Here is a 17500-nt window from a genome sequence, read left to right on the forward strand (position 1 = left end):
TTTCACGCTAATCTACAAAGCTAACAAAATCTATAATATATTCCAAGAAAAAATTTATTCCAAAAAATAAAAAATTAATACTAATAATATTTACAAAAAATATAACTTAAATATCACTATTATCTATTTACAAGAAAATTTGTGCATCGCGCTTAATAACGGATAGTATATATAAATAAGTCAGAAAAAACCCAAGAAAAATAAGGCTGGTGCAATTAAACAGGATTGTAATATTTATTTAATTTCTCCATTTCTTTTGCTTGTTGACTGCATTAACATATATTATTTATTATACGTATTATCATACTGATCAAAGGTCAGATGATTGAAGATCAATTAAAACAGAAAAAAAGGGCTAAGTCATTTCTAGCAATTTGGCCTTTTGTTTCTGAGTCGCGAACGAGATGTATTATTGGAACAGATGTGTACATCGTGATCATGCATCCTGTTCACCTTATTATTTTGATTTAATACATGCAACCACTTTAACAACTAAAAAATATAGCGTTGTACAAAATATTAAAATTCGTTATCTTAACTATTAAAAATTATTATTTTAAATCCTTATTGTGACTTAGGGCAAGCAAAACCTTTATTTATGTCATGTAAAAATATGTCATTTGATCTCTTAATAATTAAAACATTTGACATTTGGTCTCTCATATGCGAAAAAAACTAAATTTTATAAAAAAAAACTTTATCATGAGTGACTTGGCAAATTTGAAATTGACAAAATCTCGAAAATTCTTTACTCTAGTGTAGTGGGTTGTCTTATGTATGCTATAGTTTGTACACACCCTGATTTGACTTATGCAATGAGTATGGTTAGTAGATACATGGTTAACCCTGGTAAAGAAAATTAGAAGACAATCTAATGGATTCTTTGATATTTGCGTGGTACTGCTAATGCTTGTTTACAGCTTGAAAACTTTAGAGATGGAGTTATTGATTCTAATTTTGTAGGTGATCATGACAAGAGAAAATCACTTACTGGGTATGTGTTCACCATTAATGATTGTGTTATCAGTTGGAAGGCTATCATACAGTCCATCGTTGCCTTATCTACTACAGAAGCATAATATATGGCAATTACTGGGAGTATTAAAAAAACTATTTGGCTGAAATAGTTGATTCGTGAAATCAGTGAGAATCCTCATGATAGTACAATATATTGTGACAGTCAAAGTATTATTTTCTTCATTAAAGATCAAATGTGTCACGAGAGAATGAAGCGTATTTATGTACGATATCATTTCATTCGAGATATTATTGCTCGTAGTGAAGTTACTGTAAAAAAAATCAACAGTTATGATAATCCTGTAGATATGTTGGCCAAATCCTTATCTATTGCAAAGTATGAGCATTGCGTGAATTTGAGACTGGATAGGAATTGAGGAGTAAGGTTTGTGTTGGCAAGGGGTGCTAATAGGCGCTTGGCTAGGGGTGCCAACAGGCGCTTGGCTAGAGAATGGCTCAATTCGCTGTCAAGGAGAGTAGGATTCTCAGGGTGAAACTTGATTCATTGTTTGAGAGAGCGGAGTCCTTAGGGCGAAGCTTGATTCGTTGTTTGGGAGAGCGAAGAGGGTACCTTGAGTCTTCAAATGCCTAACGAGGTCTTTGAGAGACTTTAACTCCGAAGACTTGGGGTCTTCGATTGGCTAGTCTTCGGATGAGTCTACAACACAAGCATACTCAGAAGACACGAGAGAAACTCTCCCGTGTTGGCCTTTCGATGCCTTAGTAAGATGGTGCAATGTAACAGAATGAGATGTATGTATGATGTGTGACGCTTCAGATGAATGTCTTTGGATGCATGGGTTTGAAGTATTGGATTTGGGTATGAGTTTTTGGATCTTTGATCTACCATTCATTTATAAATGTATAAAAAAAAAAAGTTTTAAACAAATTCATATTATAATTAGAAGATAAGTTATGAAAAAGATAAATCTACAATTTTTAAGATACTTCAATTATAGTCAAATTTGAATCCAGGATCACAATTATAACAATACACTTAGATTGAAAGTATCTCCCACAACATATGACTTGTTAATTTCTATTTTATTTTTATTTGACAAGAAATTAAATTTAAAACAACGAATGGCATGACTGAATCTTTAGCCCTTTTTAAATATAGCCTCACCTGTACACCCCGTCAACCTTTTCTCCCAGATTAAGCAAAACATGTGAGAGCAGCTTTGAAGATCAAAGGGAGACCCTACCAAACAAGTCAGAGCTCTGGGCTCCTGCCGTGCTGCGACCTGCGACCTGCGACCTGCTATGTTTTGTGTTGTTCCAAAGAACAACGCACAGAGCAGTCGATAATTATGTTCCAAATATCAAACAACCTTATCTGTATATATATGTATATTAATTATTGTCTCTTTGTCACAATTTTAGGAGCAATTATAAAAAAAAGTAAAAGCAAATATATATCAATTTGTTGAGCTTTCTTGGAATGGATCGGCCGCTGGATTGGATGCATTGCATGAGCGACGACAACTCTATTTTGACTGTGGATAGACACGACGAGAGACTCTTAGCTTTAGGTAGCCACGGAATTGAATAATTCCTGCGTCCACTCCACCAGTCCACCTTCCTAAATTCAAACGCCCTTTTTAATATATTTTATATTTCTTTTGAAAATATTCATGAAATCCATACATATTTTCCTATATATGCCATTATTATTATTTTTTGAACGTGCATAAATGTGCTAAAGAAATTTGAATTTGATAAAATAGTGAAAGGGTTGACGTCGGAAACATGCGCGCGCACACACACATATATATCAAAAACCCATTTAATTCAATGAATTGAGTGAGTCTTAACTATTTTACCAGATAATTTCACCAATATCCTAATAAAGAATACAATTGTAATTATATAATTAAGCACGATACAACCAAACCGTCGTCCAAGTCTGAAAAATTAAAAATGAAGGCCATCAGTTTCTTCATCTTCGACCCATTCAATTTCTTAAACCATCGTCAATCTCTAACATCCAGTCAACAGTCAAAAATCTCTCGTCCTAATTGAAGAACAGGGAAAAGTTCAAGTCTTTCCCCGCCGGTTGATCGCCGGCAGCAGCTGCAGTGTATAAAATGTCCATCCCCACCAATTAATTCCCTCAAATCCATTCTTCCTCGATTATTGTTCTTGATCATCCCTCTTCAATCGGCCGTACCCTTGTTCTCCTTGCTAATTCAACTTAGAAATGAGATCAGCTTTCAACATTTTCTTCGCCATTTTAGCACTAGTTTTCCTCGTAAGCATCCAACTGAATGAAGCCAGTAGGATTTTGATGGAGGAAGAGGCTGAAGAAGACAACACTAAGTGGCAGACGATGATGATGAAGAAGAAGGAACAATATCATCATCTCAACTTGCAGTCTCTGAAAAAGACCGTACCACCTTCTGGGCCAAATCCCGTCGAACCTGGGAGCACTACTACTGCTACTACAATCAGCCAGAAAGGTTCGCCGGCCGCAGCCTTGCTATGCCGCCACCGCCTCCGGTGAACCCAGAACTCACGGCTCCGCCAGTCAGTTTGCAATGGCCACAAGTTGATGATGATCTATCACATCGGCCCAGATAATTAATTACATAAGAAATGATGCACAGGAAGAAGCCATTAAAAGAATTTGATGATCTATATATTACCTTAATTTATATACATCAGGCTAGTGCAAACCTCCAGATTGTAACATTTTCTTCATTCTTTGCTTGTTTGCTGACTGCATTAATATTATATGTATTGTTTGTATTTTAATACTGATGAAGAACAGAATTTTTTGAAGAATAGAAAGTGCAAAGAGATTCCTCCAATATGTATTTGCTTTAGTTTCCGAGTGTGCCGATTATAACACCTAATTGATCTTATTTGATTGTGTGGTTTGACTTCTTGTGGAAATGGTGTTGATAAAAGTAGTAATATTTTATAATTTACGTATGATACTATGTATAACATTAATCATGCATGTTTTCACTATTCAGATATTTGTGTTACTTATATATGTAAATAATAACCATTTTAAGTTGAAACTATAAGTTTACTATGTATAACATTAACCATTTTGTTAATGTTAACCATTGTGTTATGTATATCATACAATATTATTGTAACTTACAGCCAGATCCTAGAGGCCATGATGCGGACGGAGCACATGAAGGCTATGAAGTTCAGCACTGGTGTGATGTTGTTGCTCACTCCTATGGGGTGGCGACGTTCAAAAGGGAGAGAGAGGGAGAGAGAGAGAGAGGTGGCTGAGATGGTGACGGTTGTGGGTGAGGGAAGGCTATGCCCCAGCAATTTTTTGCGGCCCTCTCTTTTTGAGGGCCCTAGGCATAGGCCATAGTGGCCTATGCCTTAAGCTAGGCCTGAGTGCTGGGAGCATTTTGGAATATAGGTCTAATTAACTAACTCAACTCCTCGTTTCTGACATGTTATAGTTATTCGTTTTTCTCGATGTATGATAGGAATAAGAGATTACTGATAATTAATGCAAATGTTTTGTGAATCATATTCTATTTATTGACATTCCGTTGCACTTGTTACGTGCCTCTTGAAGAGGCACACTCCATACTATCAATGAAGTATTATTTAATTACAATTTTTTATTCCTAATTTTATAATTAGAAATAATTTAAAATTTTTATTATTTATTCCATGAATGTTAATATGAATATTTAAAATTACATTATTGTCATAATGTTATGAATATTAATATGAAATTGAAATAATTTTTTCATTGCTTGCTAAATTATTTTATTTTATAAATACAATATATCAAATGATCTTTACGCTCTAATAATTATTTTTTGTTACATAAAATATAAATAAGTACTTTTTATATGAATGTGACAAATTTTTGAATATTTATTTTTATTTTATATTATAGTAGCTATTTTGTAATAACATAAAATTACCCTTACATTCATTTAAAAATTATAACTTCTAACAAAAATAATTTTTAGTATTTCAAAAATAAAAATTATAATAAAATTATTTTTAAAATAATTTTATTAATCCCTGCCCAACCCATATATATATATATATATATCTCCTCTCCTCGCCTCTCTCTTTTTGTCTACTTCATTTCTCTTTCTCATACTGCCTTCGTCGCCTCTAGCCCATTGCCTTCGTCGCCTCAATGATGCTGCCGTCTCTAGCTCTATCAAGGCCTCCTCACTGCCTCAATGTTGTCGCCTCCAGCTCCATCGTTGATCAGGTTTTTCTCTCTAACACTATAGATTTTATATTTTTTATATCTAATTTTGTGATTAAGGTCTTTAATTTTGTATTAGGGTTTTTTTGATTTTTTAGCTTGTCCTCGTGTCTTTTGTTGCCTTGTGGATTCTTAATTAGGTACTTGAAAGGTACTGTAGATTCGGCTTTGTGCTTTATAAAGTCAAATTTGGGCTTGATCATGAAGAGATATGTTGATGCTGACATGGCTAGTGATGTAGATTAAAGAAAAAGTACTGTCGGGTTTGTCTATAGTTTAGGTGGTACGGTAGTTAGTTGGGTCTCAAAATTGCAGAAGATAGTTGCACTTTTTACCACTGAGACAGAGTATGTTGTAGTGACAGAGACCACTCAGGAGATGATGTGGTTGCAGTCTTTCCTGGAAGAGTTGGGCTACAAGTATGAGCAGAATATGTTGCATTGTGACAGTCAAAGTACCATTCATTTGGCAAAAAAATCTTGTTTATTATGCTAGGACAAAGCATATATAGGTTCGGTATCATTACATAAGATCTGCTTTGGAGGATGGAGTTTTGGCACTTGAGAAGATTGAGGGGAGTTGCAATCCCGGTTGACATGTTGACGAAAACTATGACTTATGGAGAAACTAGAGTTGTGTGCAACTTCAGTTGAACTTCTCTACTAAGGATTGAGGAGTCGCTGTCGCTACAAGTGGAGATTGTTGACGATGAATTAGTCTCCAAGTGGGAGATTGTTAGTGTGTGGAGTTTAACTATCACCTTGGTGCATATTGCCCCTATACATAGAGTCAATACGCAAACAAGTTAAAGGTAAATCCCATTCCCCAGGGGTTGTACGGGGCTTCGCCCTTTAGGCAAAATTTTATATGCAATTTTATAATAAGGGTAATTTTGAGTTTTTTCACATATATATTTTTCATTGCCCTAATTTTTCTTATATTATGGTGGTTTTTAGAGAGCATTATAGGGTGCATTCTCTTGTAATCTGTAATTTGGTTATAGTGCAAAATCTTATAGCGGCGACAAGTGGACGTAACTCTCACATTGAGAGTGAATTACTATAAATCTTGTGTGTTCTTCGTGCTTGTTTTGATTATTTTTTTTTTCCTTTCCTTCTGTTATTTAGGATTAGCACTTTAATCTTAACACCAACAAGTCAGAGCTCTAGGCTTTTGTCGTGCTATTTGTTGCAACTCGCTATGTTTTGTGTTGTTCCAAGAATAACGCGCAAAGCAATCGATAATTATTTTTGAAATATCAAACAACTTTATTTGTATGTATGTGCATTAATTATTATCTCTTTGCCACAATTTTGGGAGCAATTATAAAATAAAAAAGGTAAAAGAAAATGTATATTAACTTGTTGAGCTTTCTAGGAATGAATCGGCCGCTGGATTGCACGCATGCATGAACGACGAACGCTCTATTTTGATTGTGGATAGACATGACGAGAGTCTTGGCTTTAGCTAGCCACAGAATTGAATTTCTGCGTCCACCCCTCCAGTCCTCCTTCCTAAATTCAAATGCCCTTTTTAATATATTTTTTTTCTTTTTAAAATATTTATGAAATCCATACATATTTTCCTATATATGCGATTTTTTTATTTTCTGATTAAATACTATAAATGGTCACTAAATTTTACACTAAAATACAAAAAAGGTCATTAAATTTCAATTTATAACCAAAACGTCATTGAACTTCAATTTAGTATATAATTTTATAACTACTGTTAATTGCCATTAAAAGAGATTAGCAGAATGTTGACATGACTAACAATATAGATGGATAAATAGTATAAATGGTCATTAAATTTTGTACAAAAGTATAAAACTAAAATTTGCACCAAAATACAAACAAAAATTAGCATTTCGTTAGCATGCTTTAATGAAAATTGATGGAAATTATGGAATTGTATACTAAATTGAAAGTCAATGACAATTTAATTACAAATTGAAATTCAGTGACCTTCTATATCTTAGTATAAAGTTCATCAACCATTTATGTTATTTTACCTCATTCTTTTTGTTGGTTGTGAATGGTTTGCTTTGGAATTTAGTTTGAAAGCATGCTATGTATTCATTGAGCAAATTAATTAAATAAAATTAGTTGTAATTTATAGAAAGGAGAAAAAAAAAAAAAAAGGAAGAGGAGGAGGAGCCATTCAAGAGAACTCAAGGGTTTGAACGTGTAAAAATGTGCTAAAGAAATTTGAAACCCAGAAAATAGTGAAAGGGTTGACGTCGGTAAAAATGCATATATATATATATATATCAACGACCCATTTAATTCAATGAATTAAGTGAGTCTAACTATTTTACCAGACAATTTCACCAATATCCTAAAGAATACAATTGTAATTTTATAATTAAGCATGATACAACCAACTTTCGTCCAATTCTGAAGGGGGTAACTGGCTCCAATTTTGAAAAATTAAAAATCTAGACCATCAGTTTCTTCATCTTCGACCCATTCAATTTCTGAAACCATCGTTAATCTCTAACATCCAGTCAACAGTCAAAAATCTGTCTTGCCTGTCAATCTCTCAACCCCATCAACAATTTGTCTTCCCTGTCAATAGTCAAAAATCTTTCTTCCCAAAGGAGAGAAGAAATTTTGAAGTCATTCCCCCCCCCCCCCCCTCCCCCCGACAATTAGGAATCAGCTGTTTTTGAGTATAAATATACCCCACTTCCCTAAATCCATTCTCCAATTTCAGCTGTTTTTATTTTGGTATACCCTTGCTTTTAAAATTAATTAAAAATGAGATCTCTCCACATTTTCTTTGCCATTTTAGCTGTGCTTTTCCTTGTAACCCTAAATCTCAATGAAGGTAGTAGGGTTTTGGACGAGAAAGAAGAAGAAGAAGACAACTGCAAGTGGGCGATGAGGATGATGATGAAGGATCAACTCAAGTTGCAGTCTTTGGCAAAGGGTCCAACTCCATCTTCTGGGCCAAATCCTCCCATGCCTGGGGGGAGCAGCAATAGCAAAATCACCCAGAAAAGCTTTGCCGGCCGCCGTGCTATGCGGCCGCCTCCAACTCCTGTCAACATGAAATTCGTGGCTCCATCCGGGATGGCTGCAAGTTGATAAATAAAAAACCCAACATAGGAAGCATGCATTAACAACTTCATGATCTACATCTTAAATTATATATACACGACTAAATAAGGATGAAAATTCAAAGGGATAAGGCTGCTGCAAACCAGATAGGATTGCAATATTTGATGTCTCCATTAACTATTCATCTTACTTGTTGTATGGTGCATTAATAATTTATTATTTGTATGGTGATTCCATATATTCCTGTTATTTTCTTAATTGGCCTTGATAAAAATCCTTAGCTAGTTCAAGTTCAGATCTTAATTTATGCATAAAAAAAAAAAACAGATTAACGTTTGCTCTGCCATTTTAGCTCTAGTTTTCCTCGTAAGCATCGAATGGAATGAAGCGAATAGCAGGTGTATTGCACTGTTGCAATATTGCTTGGTTTGGTTCTTTTCTTTTAAGTCAAATCTGCGGAATTAAATGGGAAAACAAAACACAATTAGTTGAATGGTTCAAACAGCAGGAATTCACTGAACAAATGGCCTTGAGGATGACTTTGACCTTTTTGTTGGTAATCTTTGCAGTAAACAAGGTTTAGACAATACTAACAATTTTCAGAATAGGTCAAATATTACATCTTGAAAAAATAAATACATAAAAACGTATATATTAGTCTCTTTAATAACAGGAAAGAATAAAAAAGGCAATATTTTTTATTTTTATTTTTACATTTTACGCTACCTAAATACATTTATTTTTTCTTAAATAAACGTGCAAATTATTAGGAGTGGTTAATAATCAAAAATCAGGAGTGGTTAAATAAATACATTTAATTTTTCTTAAATAAACTTGCAAAAAGCATAAAAATAAAAAAATTATATATGCTTAGTTAAATGTATAACTACATAATTACAATTGTTCCCGAGATAGTTACATTTTGAACACATTATATAATTGCTTTAGTATTCATAAGTTTATTAATTTGAATTTAATAATAATATGCATCCAAGAAGTCCAATTCAATAAAAATCCAATCATAAATATTATAATCTCTAGCAGTATATTTGTTTCTCAAACAATTGATTATTAATAAGTATAAATATAAATTTAATATTCAATAATAAATAACACAATAATTGTAGAAAAAAATCACATAAAAAGGTTAAATTTTCTCTTCCTTGTTTTCTTAAGGAGGTGTCAAATTGAAATTTTTATTTTCTAATAGGATTAAACTATAATACCATGAATGGTTATTATCAATATATCCCTCAACTCCTTTATAGAAATCTAAACCTTGTTGTTGCCATATTATTTTTTATTATTTTTCTTTTGCCAGTATGTGAGTAATTTTTGTTTATAATTTGGGTTGAACGAGCCACTCACATGTCAATTGTTATTTGCACAAATTAAGTACGAACTAATTGTAATTTGTTTGAGAGAATAAAGGGAAAAAGTAAACTGAAAAAGAGTAGAATGATTCAACAAAACTCGAGATAGTTAAGAGTCCCTGTGTATGCTAATTGCTTAAGGAATTTCATCTGTAAAATCTTGAGGATGACTTTGACCATTTTATTGGTAATCTTTGCAGTAAACAAGGTTTAGACGATACTAACAATTTTCAGAATAGGTCAAATATTACATCTTGCAAAAATAAATACATCTTGCAGATAATTAGGTTTTATTAAATGAGGGATTCGATGATTGACAGCCCCTCTCCTGGTACATGGGATTATGAACAGAAATAAGATGGACTGTCCATTTACACCGGAACCCTAACACTTTCTTCTGTGTATTTCCTGATGCAGACACAAAAAAGGGTAGCCATGTCATCCCTAAAAGAACGGATACACTTCAACTTTGTGCCGATTCTCTTCCTTTTCTGCCGTCAAAGGCCGTATAGGAGGGGGCTTTAAGGAGTGCTCAATTGTATGGAAAAACTTAAAAGTCACATTTCAAAAACGAAGAGCAATTCTCGAAACTACTGTGGCACTACTATCTCCCTGGTTTTACAGTTGACTTCCAGCGAGCATATTGTTGCTCTTATTAATTTTCAGAATAGGTCAAATATTACATCTTGCAAAAATAAATACATAAAAACGTATATATTTGTCTCTTTAATAACAGAAAAGAATAAAAAAGACAATATTTTTTATTTTTAATTTTATTTTTACGTTTCACGTTACCTTAATACATTTATTTTTTCTTAAATAAACGTGCAAATTATTAGGAGTGGTTAATAATAAAAAATCAGGAGTGGTTAAATAAATACATTTAATTTTTCTTAAATAAACGTGCCAAAAGCATAATAATAAAAAAATTATATATGCTTACTTAAATGTATAACTACATAATTTCAATTGTTCCCGAGATAGTTACATTTTGAACACATTATATAATTGCTTTAGTATTCATAAGTTTATTAATTTGAATTTAATAATAATATGCATCCAACAAATCCAATTCAATAAAAATCCAATCATAAATATTATAATCTCTAGCAGTTTATTTGTTTCTCAAACAATTGATTATTAATAAGTATAATTATAAATTTAATATTCAATAATAAATAACACAATAATTGTAGAAAAAAATCACATAAAAAGGTTAAATTTTCTCTTTCTTGTTTTCTTAAGAAGGTGTCAAATTGAAAATTTTATTTTCTAATAGGATTAAACTATAATACCATGAATGGTTATTATCAATATATCCCTCAACTCCTTTATAGAAATCTAAACCTTGTTGTTGCCATATTATTTTTTATTATATTCCTTTTGCCAGTATGTGAGTAATTTGTGTTTATAATTTGGGTTGAACGAGCCACTCACATGTCGATTGTTATTTGCACAAATTAAGTACGAACTAATTGTAATTTGTTTGATAGAATAAAGGGAAAAAGTAAACCAAAAAAGAGTAGAATCATTCAACAAAACTTGAGATAGTTAAGAGTCCGTGTGTATGTTAATTGCTTAAGGAATTTCATCTGTAAAATCTTGAGGATGACTTTGACCTTTTTTGTAACGCCCCGCTTTCCCAGGCACGTTATAACTATTATTGTACTTTTTGTACATTAATTTTGATGATGAAAAATATATTTTGTTTAATCCCTAAGTCATGAGTCAAGGTTGTGGTTTTCAACATAAATCAATTTTAATATCAAGTATTACTCTGTGAGAATGAAAACCAAATGAATTTCAAGTATTAAGATTTCAAAGTCATATTTTTTCTAAGTCTGGAAGGTTAGTACCTTATAAGGAGACATATATGAAAATGTTTTCCTTTTAGAAAACTAACTCTCGGTAATTCAATAGCTAACATTCATTAGTGATAAAATGATTTTTAATAAATTTTTCAAGAAATAGAAAGTATATATCTTGGAGGTGGTAAAATCGCAAAATCATAAGTTTGTACTAAAACCCAAATTCTACTTTTTTATTCTTATGGATTTTGATTTTTTTGATATTTTTATTGAATCCAAATGGGGGGTACTTTGTTATTTACATTTATGTATTAAAGTAAATGGAAGATAAAATACAAATTAAGGAAAATGAGGATATTTGTAAATATGTTTTGTATCATCATGCCTTCACTCTGTCAACTACATGCTTTCATTTGTCGACTAACATATTGTCTTGGTCGACTAAGTTATAGGATCGGTCGATTAACAGTGTGTTTGTTTGTGCCTTGGTCGACTATCTATAAGCATTGGTTGACTAACAATATATATGTTATGGTCTTCGTTGACCAACCTTAAACCTTGGTCGACTAATAGTGTTTTTGATATGACTTGGTCGACTAACTCTTTGAGTCTGTCGACAGATAGGTACCCTTGGTCGACTAACTGTCATGTGTATTTTTATCTTGGTCGACTAAGTGCCTTGTTTTTATGACTTGGTTGACCAATCTATTTTTGTCTGTCGACCAACCTTGTTATTTTGTCTGATTTTGTTGACTAACCTTTTTTATCTGTCGACTAAGTTTCTTTCGCAGAAAGCACAACGACTAATTTTTTCAAATCCCAATGGTTTCAAACGGCTAGTTTCTTCTTCAATCTTCTGGGATTCCTATATATACAACTCATTGATGACCAAGAAGAGGCTAATGGATGGGAATGAAGTGAAGTGAGCTTAAGGATTATTTCATACTTCTCGATTTACATTTGTGCTTCAATTTTTCTCTCAAAAGGTTTTGTTCTAAATTTGTTTCATTTGATTCAAGCCTTGTATCTTTATTGAGAGTCATTGTAATTAAGAGTGTATACTCTTAGAAACTTTCTTTTGTATTTTTCTTGTTTTTCCTAGCTTGTATTGCTAGAGGGCTTGTTTGAAAGCAAGAGGTTGTATTTCCTAGTTTGGTGCTAGAGGGCCTATCCGAAGTGATAGGAGGTTTTAGTGGATTGTTTGCAAAATCCTTAGTGAGGAGCTAAGATAGTGGATTAAGTTTGGGTTAAGCCGATCCACTATAAATCCTTGTGTCCATCTTTTGTTTGCGCTCTTTGTTTATTTATCTTTCCAAACAATTTCATTATTCCTCACTTAGTTCACATATTTATCTTTGCAAACTTATATTTGTCATTTTATATGCTTTACGTTTTTAAATCACTAAAACCTTTAATTTGTATCAAATTTTTTTTTTCAAGTTCAATTAAGATTTTAAATCATCTAATTCACCCCCCTCTTGGTGTATGCCATAGCACTTCCCAGGCTAACAATAACTTGGATAATAATTTTTTTTTCTTTCAAATTAATGCTAAATCACATCATTCCTCGAATCCGACCAAGAATTCCCATACATTTTATCTCGAAAGAGAATCATTATACACATCAAATGCGGAAGCAAGGATCGAACATGACATCTTAACATTAATCGAAATTCAGATCATTGTTCCTCAACATAACTTAATACACAGCTTAAGTTCTCAACTAACATTAACCCTAAATAAGATTATACATCATCATTCCTTAAAAACGTTTAGAATTTAAAGCAGCAGAACTTAAATTCATGGGCTACATAACATACATTTCATTCTTCATGCACTTTGTTAAGTGCCATTTCATGCCTCATTTATCCTCGTATCTGCTACAATCTCCATTTGGAACGTTTGAATATTCTAGGGGCAAATCACAAGTTAGATGATGAATCATCTAAGTAAGGGTACAAAAAATATATTTCGTGCATGAATGCAATGTCTTACTCATTGTAAGGGTCAACTACACCTTTCATGCTACTCACCATTTTTGCGGCCACTTCTTTCGAAGCCGGGGTGTATGGGTGCACACTTGGTAAAGCAGCGGTGCCAGTTCATACTCCTTACGACCACAATGCGCATGATCAATGATATCAACGTGTATTTATGCATTTTATAGTCATGTCATGCATGCAGTCTACGTGATGGATACATATTAGAGCATGTCAATATGATGAAAGCATTCTCAAGGTTCGGGATTTGAAACATAAATCACCTACAAACTAAGCATTTTCCATAAAACCAAATCTAGTTGGGAAGTACCACTTACCTTCTCAAGCTTATCGGGTTACCTCGATATTCGTGTCTTGTCTCTTGCATCGCCTCGATTTGCGTGCCAATTTCAAAATTTGTACAAGTCATTTCAACTTAAGCCTCAAAGCATCCTAATCACCACATTTATTTAAATAAATATTAAAACTTATTTTTCCATAATTTCTTGCATTTTCTTTATTTTTTCTCTATTTCTTCCTATTTTTCCTCAATAATCCAGACTAAATATTTCTCAAATATTTCACTACAACAATTCATAAAATAATATTCTTGAATTTTTGAAATTTTCTAAGAAATTTTACTTACCATAACTTAGTCTCTCGAGTTTTCTCGATATGCGTGCCATATCCTCAAAACGCGTGCTCGAACCATTTTTCTTGTCAAAATCTCTAAAAAATTAATAAATCCCGAAATCCTATTTTTCAGGATTTTGTCTAGCATTTTTTCTATTTTTTCTCCATTTTTTTTCCTTTTCTTTTCTTTTCTTTTTCTTTTTTTCTTCTTTTTCTTCTCTTCTTCCTCCTTCCTCCTTCTTTTTCTTCTTCTCCCCTTTCGCCTGCAACGCACCAACGCCTTGCTACCGTCGCCGCTTCGCCCTCCGCCGGCCTCCACCCGGTCGTCTTGGCCTCATCGGACCGCCGCCGCCGAAGCTGCAATAAATGGTCACTAAACTTTGCACTAAAATACAAAAAAGTCACTGATTTCAATTTATAACCAAAACATCATTGAACTTTAATTTAGTATATAATTTTATAACTACTGTTAATTGACATTAAAAAAGATTAATAGGATGTTGACCTGACTAATAATATAAATGGCTAAATAGTACAAATGGTCACTGAATTTTGTACAAAAGTATAAAACTAAAATTTATACCAAAATACAAACAAAAATTAGCATTTCGTTAGCATGCTTTAATTGCAATTGATGGAAGTTATGGAATTGTATACTAAATTGAAAGTCAGTGACATTTTGATTACAAATTGAAATTCAGTAACCTTTTATATCTTAGTATAAAATTCATCGACCATTTATGTTATTTTACCTTATTCTTTTTGTTGGTTGCGAATGGTTTGCTTTGGAATTTAATTTGAAAGCATGTTATGTATTCATTGAGCAAAGCAAATTAGTTAAATAAAATTAGTTGTAATTTATAGAAAGGAGAAAAAAAAAGAAAGGAAGAGGAGGAGGAGCCATTCAAGAGAACTCAAGGGTTTGAACGTGTCAAAATGTGCTAAAGAAATTTGAAACCCAGAAAATAGTGAAAGGGTTGAGGTCGGTAACATGCATATATATATATATATATATATCAATGACCCATTTAATTCAATGAATTAAGTGAGTCTAACTATATTTTACCAGGCAATTTCACCAATATCCTAAAGAATACAATTGTAATTTTATAATTAAGCATGATACAACCAACTTTCGTCCAATTCTGAAGCGGGTAAATGGCTCCAATTTTGAAAAATTAAAAATCAAGACCATCAGTTTCTTCATCTTCGACCCATTCAATCTCTGAAACCATCGTCAATCTCTAACATCCAGTCAACAGTCAAAAATCTGTCTTGCCTGTCAATAGTCCAAAATCTATCTTCCCAAATGAGGAAGAAGAAATTTTGAAGTCATTCCCCCCCCCCCCCCGGCGACAATCAGGAATCAGTTGTTTTTGAGTATAAATATATCCCACTTCCCTAAACCCATTCTCCAATTTCAGCTGTTTTTATTTTGATATACCCTTGCTTTTAAAATTAATTAAAAATGAGATCTCTCCACATTTTCATTGCCATTTTAGCTGTGCTTTTCCTTGTAACCCTAAATCTCAATGAAGGTAGTAGGGTTTTGGACGAGAAAGAAGAAGAAGTAGACAACTGCAAGTGGACGATGAGGATGATGATGAAGGATCAACTCAAGTTGCAGTCTCTGGCAAAGGGTCCAACTCCATCTTCTGGGCCAAATCCTCCCATGCCTGGGGGGAGCAGCAGTAGCACAATCACCCAGAAAAGTTTTGCCGGTCGTCGTGCTATGCCGCCGCCTCCAACTCCTGCCAACACGAAATTCGTGGCTCCATCCGGGGTGGCCGCAAGTTGATAAATAAGAAACTCAACCCATGAAGCAGGCATTAACAACTTCATGATCCACATTTTAAATTATATATACATGACTAAATAAGCATGAAAATGCAAAGGGATAAGGCTGCTCAAACCAGATAGGATTGCAATATTTGATGTCTCCATTAACTATTCATCTTACTTGTTGTATGGTGCATTAATAATTTATTATTTGTATGGTGATTCCATATATTCATGTTATTTTCTTAATTGGCCTTGATAAAAATCCCTAGCTAGTTCAAGTTCAGATCTTAATTTATGCATAAAAAAAAAAACATATTAACGTTTGCTCTGCCATTTTAGCTCTAGTTTTCCTCATAAGCATCGAATTGAATGAAGACAATAGGATTTTATTTCTAATTAAATTATTTTTAATTAGAAATAATTTAAAATTTTTATTATTTATTTCATGAATGTTAATATGAATATTTAAAATTAAATTATTGTCATAATATTATGAGTATTAATATGAAATTGAAATAATTTTTTCATTGCTTGCTAAATTATTTTATTTTATAAATACAATATATAAAATGATCTTTACGCTCTAATAATTATTTTTTGTTACATAAAATAGAAATGAGTACTTTTTATACGAATGTGACAAATTTTTGAATAGTTATTTTTATTTTATATTATATTAGTTATTTTGTAATAACATAAAATTACCTTTACGTTCATTTAAAAATTATAACTTCTCTTTAAATAATTTTGGTATTTCAAAAATAAAAATTATAATAAAATTATTTTTAAAATAATTTTATTAATCCTTGCCCAACCCATATATATGTATATATATATATCTCCCCTCCTTACCTTTCTCTCTTTGTCTCTCTACTTCATCTCTCTTTCTCATACTCCCGTCTTTGCCGCCACTAGCTCGTCGTCTCAACGCCGTTGCCGCCTCCAGCTCCATCATGACCTCCTCGTTGCCTCAACGGTGTTGCCTCTAGCTCTATCGCTGATCAAGTCTCTCTCCCTAACACTACTGATTTTGTATTTTTTTATATCCAATTTTGTGATTAAGGTCTCTAATTTTGTATTAGGGTTTTTTGATTTTTTAGCTTGTCTTCTTGTCTTTTGTTGCCTTGTGGATTGAAAGGTACTGTAGATTCGGCTTTGTGCTTTATAAAGTCAAATTTGGGTTGCATGGATATGTTGATGCTGACAAGGCCGATGATGTAGGTTAAAGAAAAAGTATTGCCGGTTTGTCTATACTTTAGGTGATACGACAATTAGTTGGATCTCAAAATTACAAAAGATGATTGCACTGTTTACCACTAAGGCAGAGAATGTTGTAGTGACAAAGGCCAGTAAGGAGATGATGTGGCAAATGATGGTGATGAATGTATAACATTAACCATTTTGTGTTACTTAAGGGTAAACAATATTTTCTATTATAATATTGTTTTTGTTAGATGAGCTTATAATATTAATTGTTATTTAAAATCCCGTCGAACCTGGGAGCACTACTACTGCTACTACAATCAGCCAGAAAGGTTTGCCGGCCGCAGCCTTGCTATGCCGCCACCGCCTCCGGTGAACCCAGAACTAATGGCTCCGCCAGTCCCAGTTGCGATGGCCACAAGTTGATGAT

This window comes from Diospyros lotus, unplaced genomic scaffold, assembly GCF_014633365.1.
Source record: "Diospyros lotus cultivar Yz01 unplaced genomic scaffold, ASM1463336v1 superscaf1, whole genome shotgun sequence".
NCBI classification, from domain to species: domain Eukaryota; kingdom Viridiplantae; phylum Streptophyta; class Magnoliopsida; order Ericales; family Ebenaceae; genus Diospyros; species Diospyros lotus.